Here is a 6281-nt window from a genome sequence, read left to right on the forward strand (position 1 = left end):
CCTATGTCGCAAAGATCAGCCTTGCGCCGAATTCACAAAAATCCCACTGCACATTCCAATTCTTGACGTGCAGTCGGCTGCTACTGGTGTTGCTAGTTGTGACTGCTGATGACAGATGCCGTAGCAATCAATTCATGGAGTGACTTGTATGTTTTGCGATACTCTGTCTCTGACAAGCAAGCAGAGGTGACATAGGCGCGAACACAGGAAGCTTGCAGCCCCTCGCTGCCTGCAGACACCGAACAGCCACACTAGGAGGGCGGCCTAAGTCGTAGGCGAAATGTGCTCATTCGCTTGTGTGCGACGTCAAGCTCTAAATAAGGCTGTCACTAGCGTGAGCGTTGCGTGAGCGTCGTGTAAAGTCGGAAAAGTCGTCTGCGTGGGTGAGTGCCATGTTTGGGGAGCGTTTCGTAGTTTGCGCAGTGCAATGGAGACGCGGAAAGTTGTTGTGGCCCAGTCTTTTGCAGTTGGACGACAAGAGTGGTACACAGTAGTAAAGTGCGAGGCAGTGAGTTGGCATGAACAGTCGAGTGCACAATGGGTCTTCAGATGTGCTTGTTACCTCAGGTGCTGTGTGATTGTCGACATGGAGTGAAAACGGAGCAACTTGTGACTGTCCCTTCAATTTAAGACGTTAAAAACGGACGGAATTTGCAGTCGTAATACCAGAGCATCGAAACTACTTGGAACTCTTGCGTATGTGAACGTGTCCGCGCCTTTGTACTCTGGTCCCTTCACCCCTGCAAACCAACCAACCATCGTGTCCGTGCACATAAGAGTAGCAAAGAACGGAGAACAGCGCAGCTTGGTTGTGCTTGGGGGCGTAGCTCAGTTGGTAGAGCGTTCGCTTTGGCATGTGAAAGGTCCCGGGTTCAAGCCCCGGCGCCTCCATGTTTTGTGGTCAGTGCGTGGTAAGTGTTGGTCGCGGCGAGCCTAAAGGCACGCAAGATGTTGCAAAGCCAGCGTCACAGACTCGTATACTGACGTAAGGAGAGCAAGACGTAAATGTGAGGACCGGCTGTTGTCGAGGTGTCATCGAGTGCAAATCTGCCTTAGGTATAACGGCCTAACCTCAATGAAGTCTAGAGAGTGGACAACACGTTCGTCTACCTCAGAGCGTTGGCCGAACGCTATTTTCGACGTCGTGCGTGCCACTTTGATTTTGGCCAACTACGATTCGATACAGAATGCAGGAAACCTGAAAGACACCCTCACGGACACATTGAGAGTAGTGTTTGTCAGCGGAATAATGGGAGTGCAAGGGTCTGTGTCATTGATATGGCTGTATGTAGCGCGGTTCGTCAGCAGGGGGCGTAGCTCAGATGGTAGAGCGCTCGCTTAGCATGCGAGAGGTACTGGGATCGATACCCAGCGCCTCCAGAATTTTTAACACCCCAACATGCGCACACTGCCATGCAAGTGGAATAATTCACAGCCAGAAAATGTGTCAAGGCAGATACGAGCCAACGATTAGCAGCCACAATTGGCAAGCGTGCTGTAATGCGCACGAAGCACCCTCCTCCCACCACTACACATAATTTAGAAACAGTACAAGTGTTCCCATAAGATTCTCAAACCTATGTCGCAAAGATCAGCCTTGCGCCGAATTCACAAAAATCCCACTGCACATTCCAATTCTTGACGTGCAGTCGGCTGCTACTGGTGTTGCTAGTTGTGACTGCTGATGACAGATGCCGTAGCAATCAATTCATGGAGTGACTTGTATGTTTTGCGATACTCTGTCTCTGACAAGCAAGCAGAGGTGACATAGGCGCGAACACAGGAAGCTTGCAGCCCCTCGCTGCCTGCAGACACCGAACAGCCACACTAGGAGGGCGGCCTAAGTCGTAGGCGAAATGTGCTCATTCGCTTGTGTGCGACGTCAAGCTCTAAATAAGGCTGTCACTAGCGTGAGCGTTGCGTGAGCGTCGTGTAAAGTCGGAAAAGTCGTCTGCGTGGGTGAGTGCCATGTTTGGGGAGCGTTTCGTAGTTTGCGCAGTGCAATGGAGACGCGGAAAGTTGTTGTGGCCCAGTCTTTTGCAGTTGGACGACAAGAGTGGTACACAGTAGTAAAGTGCGAGGCAGTGAGTTGGCATGAACAGTCGAGTGCACAATGGGTCTTCAGATGTGCTTGTTACCTCAGGTGCTGTGTGATTGTCGACATGGAGTGAAAACGGAGCAACTTGTGACTGTCCCTTCAATTTAAGACGTTAAAAACGGACGGAATTTGCAGTCGTAATACCAGAGCATCGAAACTACTTGGAACTCTTGCGTATGTGAACGTGTCCGCGCCTTTGTACTCTGGTCCCTTCACCCCTGCAAACCAACCAACCATCGTGTCCGTGCACATAAGAGTAGCAAAGAACGGAGAACAGCGCAGCTTGGTTGTGCTTGGGGGCGTAGCTCAGTTGGTAGAGCGTTCGCTTTGCATGTGAAAGGTCCCGGGTTCAAGCCCCGGCGCCTCCATGTTTTGTGGTCAGTGCGTGGTAAGTGTTGGTCGCGGCGAGCCTAAAGGCACGCAAGATGTTGCAAAGCCAGCGTCACAGACTCGTATACTGACGTAAGGAGAGCAAGACGTAAATGTGAGGACCGGCTGTTGTCGAGGTGTCATCGAGTGCAAATCTGCCTTAGGTATAACGGCCTAACCTCAATGAAGTCTAGAGAGTGGACAACACGTTCGTCTACCTCAGAGCGTTGGCCGAACGCTATTTTCGACGTCGTGCGTGCCACTTTGATTTTGGCCAACTACGATTCGATACAGAATGCAGGAAACCTGAAAGACACCCTCACGGACACATTGAGAGTAGTGTTTGTCAGCGGAATAATGGGAGTGCAAGGGTCTGTGTCATTGATATGGCTGTATGTAGCGCGGTTCGTCAGCAGGGGGCGTAGCTCAGATGGTAGAGCGCTCGCTTAGCATGCGAGAGGTACTGGGATCGATACCCAGCGCCTCCAGAATTTTTAACACCCCAACATGCGCACACTGCCATGCAAGTGGAATAATTCACAGCCAGAAAATGTGTCAAGGCAGATACGAGCCAACGATTAGCAGCCACAATTGGCAAGCGTGCTGTAATGCGCACGAAGCACCCTCCTCCCACCACTACACATAATTTAGAAACAGTACAAGTGTTCCCATAAGATTCTCAAACCTATGTCGCAAAGATCAGCCTTGCGCCGAATTCACAAAAATCCCACTGCACATTCCAATTCTTGACGTGCAGTCGGCTGCTACTGGTGTTGCTAGTTGTGACTGCTGATGACAGATGCCGTAGCAATCAATTCATGGAGTGACTTGTATGTTTTTGCGATACTCTGTCTCTGACAAGCAAGCAGAGGTGACATAGGCGCGAACACAGGAAGCTTGCAGCCCCTCGCTGCCTGCAGACACCGAACAGCCACACTAGGAGGGCGGCCTAAGTCGTAGGCGAAATGTGCTCATTCGCTTGTGTGCGACGTCAAGCTCTAAATAAGGCTGTCACTAGCGTGAGCGTTGCGTGAGCGTCGTGTAAAGTCGGAAAAGTCGTCTGCGTGGGTGAGTGCCATGTTTGGGGAGCGTTTCGTAGTTTGCGCAGTGCAATGGAGACGCGGAAAGTTGTTGTGGCCCAGTCTTTTGCAGTTGGACGACAAGAGTGGTACACAGTAGTAAAGTGCGAGGCAGTGAGTTGGCATGAACAGTCGAGTGCACAATGGGTCTTCAGATGTGCTTGTTACCTCAGGTGCTGTGTGATTGTCGACATGGAGTGAAAACGGAGCAACTTGTGACTGTCCCTTCAATTTAAGACGTTAAAAACGGACGGAATTTGCAGTCGTAATACCAGAGCATCGAAACTACTTGGAACTCTTGCGTATGTGAACGTGTCCGCGCCTTTGTACTCTGGTCCCTTCACCCCTGCAAACCAACCAACCATCGTGTCCGTGCACATAAGAGTAGCAAAGAACGGAGAACAGCGCAGCTTGGTTGTGCTTGGGGGCGTAGCTCAGTTGGTAGAGCGTTCGCTTTGCATGTGAAAGGTCCCGGGTTCAAGCCCCGGCGCCTCCATGTTTTGTGGTCAGTGCGTGGTAAGTGTTGGTCGCGGCGAGCCTAAAGGCACGCAAGATGTTGCAAAGCCAGCGTCACAGACTCGTATACTGACGTAAGGAGAGCAAGACGTAAATGTGAGGACCGGCTGTTGTCGAGGTGTCATCGAGTGCAAATCTGCCTTAGGTATAACGGCCTAACCTCAATGAAGTCTAGAGAGTGGACAACACGTTCGTCTACCTCAGAGCGTTGGCCGAACGCTATTTTCGACGTCGTGCGTGCCACTTTGATTTTGGCCAACTACGATTCGATACAGAATGCAGGAAACCTGAAAGACACCCTCACGGACACATTGAGAGTAGTGTTTGTCAGCGGAATAATGGGAGTGCAAGGGTCTGTGTCATTGATATGGCTGTATGTAGCGCGGTTCGTCAGCAGGGGGCGTAGCTCAGATGGTAGAGCGCTCGCTTAGCATGCGAGAGGTACTGGGATCGATACCCAGCGCCTCCAGAATTTTTAACACCCCAACATGCGCACACTGCCATGCAAGTGGAATAATTCACAGCCAGAAAATGTGTCAAGGCAGATACGAGCCAACGATTAGCAGCCACAATTGGCAAGCGTGCTGTAATGCGCACGAAGCACCCTCCTCCCACCACTACACATAATTTAGAAACAGTACAAGTGTTCCCATAAGATTCTCAAACCTATGTCGCAAAGATCAGCCTTGCGCCGAATTCACAAAAATCCCACTGCACATTCCAATTCTTGACGTGCAGTCGGCTGCTACTGGTGTTGCTAGTTGTGACTGCTGATGACAGATGCCGTAGCAATCAATTCATGGAGTGACTTGTATGTTTTGCGATACTCTGTCTCTGACAAGCAAGCAGAGGTGACATAGGCGCGAACACAGGAAGCTTGCAGCCCCTCGCTGCCTGCAGACACCGAACAGCCACACTAGGAGGGCGGCCTAAGTCGTAGGCGAAATGTGCTCATTCGCTTGTGTGCGACGTCAAGCTCTAAATAAGGCTGTCACTAGCGTGAGCGTTGCGTGAGCGTCGTGTAAAGTCGGAAAAGTCGTCTGCGTGGGTGAGTGCCATGTTTGGGGAGCGTTTCGTAGTTTGCGCAGTGCAATGGAGACGCGGAAAGTTGTTGTGGCCCAGTCTTTTGCAGTTGGACGACAAGAGTGGTACACAGTAGTAAAGTGCGAGGCAGTGAGTTGGCATGAACAGTCGAGTGCACAATGGGTCTTCAGATGTGCTTGTTACCTCAGGTGCTGTGTGATTGTCGACATGGAGTGAAAACGGAGCAACTTGTGACTGTCCCTTCAATTTAAGACGTTAAAAACGGACGGAATTTGCAGTCGTAATACCAGAGCATCGAAACTACTTGGAACTCTTGCGTATGTGAACGTGTCCGCGCCTTTGTACTCTGGTCCCTTCACCCCTGCAAACCAACCAACCATCGTGTCCGTGCACATAAGAGTAGCAAAGAACGGAGAACAGCGCAGCTTGGTTGTGCTTGGGGGCGTAGCTCAGTTGGTAGAGCGTTCGCTTTGCATGTGAAAGGTCCCGGGTTCAAGCCCCGGCGCCTCCATGTTTTGTGGTCAGTGCGTGGTAAGTGTTGGTCGCGGCGAGCCTAAAGGCACGCAAGATGTTGCAAAGCCAGCGTCACAGACTCGTATACTGACGTAAGGAGAGCAAGACGTAAATGTGAGGACCGGCTGTTGTCGAGGTGTCATCGAGTGCAAATCTGCCTTAGGTATAACGGCCTAACCTCAATGAAGTCTAGAGAGTGGACAACACGTTCGTCTACCTCAGAGCGTTGGCCGAACGCTATTTTCGACGTCGTGCGTGCCACTTTGATTTTGGCCAACTACGATTCGATACAGAATGCAGGAAACCTGAAAGACACCCTCACGGACACATTGAGAGTAGTGTTTGTCAGCGGAATAATGGGAGTGCAAGGGTCTGTGTCATTGATATGGCTGTATGTAGCGCGGTTCGTCAGCAGGGGGCGTAGCTCAGATGGTAGAGCGCTCGCTTAGCATGCGAGAGGTACTGGGATCGATACCCAGCGCCTCCAGAATTTTTAACACCCCAACATGCGCACACTGCCATGCAAGTGGAATAATTCACAGCCAGAAAATGTGTCAAGGCAGATACGAGCCAACGATTAGCAGCCACAATTGGCAAGCGTGCTGTAATGCGCACGAAGCACCCTCCTCCCACCACTACACATAATTTAGAAACAGTACAAG

The 6281-nt window shown here is 51.1% G+C and overlaps 7 non-coding genes across 7 annotated transcripts; all 7 read left to right on the forward strand.

Annotated features, from left to right (window-relative positions):
* The first annotated feature begins 1307 nt into the window (after positions 1-1307).
* Positions 1308-1380, forward strand: Trnaa-agc. The gene has a single exon. It is a non-coding gene; the product is annotated as a tRNA-Ala (tRNA).
* A 1013-nt stretch (positions 1381-2393) lies between these two features.
* Positions 2394-2466, forward strand: Trnaa-ugc. Its single transcript has one exon. It is a non-coding gene; the product is annotated as a tRNA-Ala (tRNA).
* A 416-nt stretch (positions 2467-2882) lies between these two features.
* On the forward strand, positions 2883-2955 carry Trnaa-agc. Its single transcript has one exon. It is a non-coding gene; the product is annotated as a tRNA-Ala (tRNA).
* A 1014-nt stretch (positions 2956-3969) lies between these two features.
* On the forward strand, positions 3970-4042 carry Trnaa-ugc. Its single transcript has one exon. It is a non-coding gene; the product is annotated as a tRNA-Ala (tRNA).
* A 416-nt stretch (positions 4043-4458) lies between these two features.
* Trnaa-agc lies at positions 4459-4531 on the forward strand. Its single transcript has one exon. It is a non-coding gene; the product is annotated as a tRNA-Ala (tRNA).
* A 1013-nt stretch (positions 4532-5544) lies between these two features.
* Positions 5545-5617, forward strand: Trnaa-ugc. The gene has a single exon. It is a non-coding gene; the product is annotated as a tRNA-Ala (tRNA).
* Positions 5618-6033: 416 nt separating this feature from the next.
* Positions 6034-6106, forward strand: Trnaa-agc. The gene has a single exon. It is a non-coding gene; the product is annotated as a tRNA-Ala (tRNA).
* Positions 6107-6281: the final 175 nt, after the last annotated feature.

This window comes from Schistocerca piceifrons, unplaced genomic scaffold, assembly GCF_021461385.2.
Source record: "Schistocerca piceifrons isolate TAMUIC-IGC-003096 unplaced genomic scaffold, iqSchPice1.1 HiC_scaffold_1190, whole genome shotgun sequence".
Taxonomy (NCBI): domain Eukaryota; kingdom Metazoa; phylum Arthropoda; class Insecta; order Orthoptera; family Acrididae; genus Schistocerca; species Schistocerca piceifrons.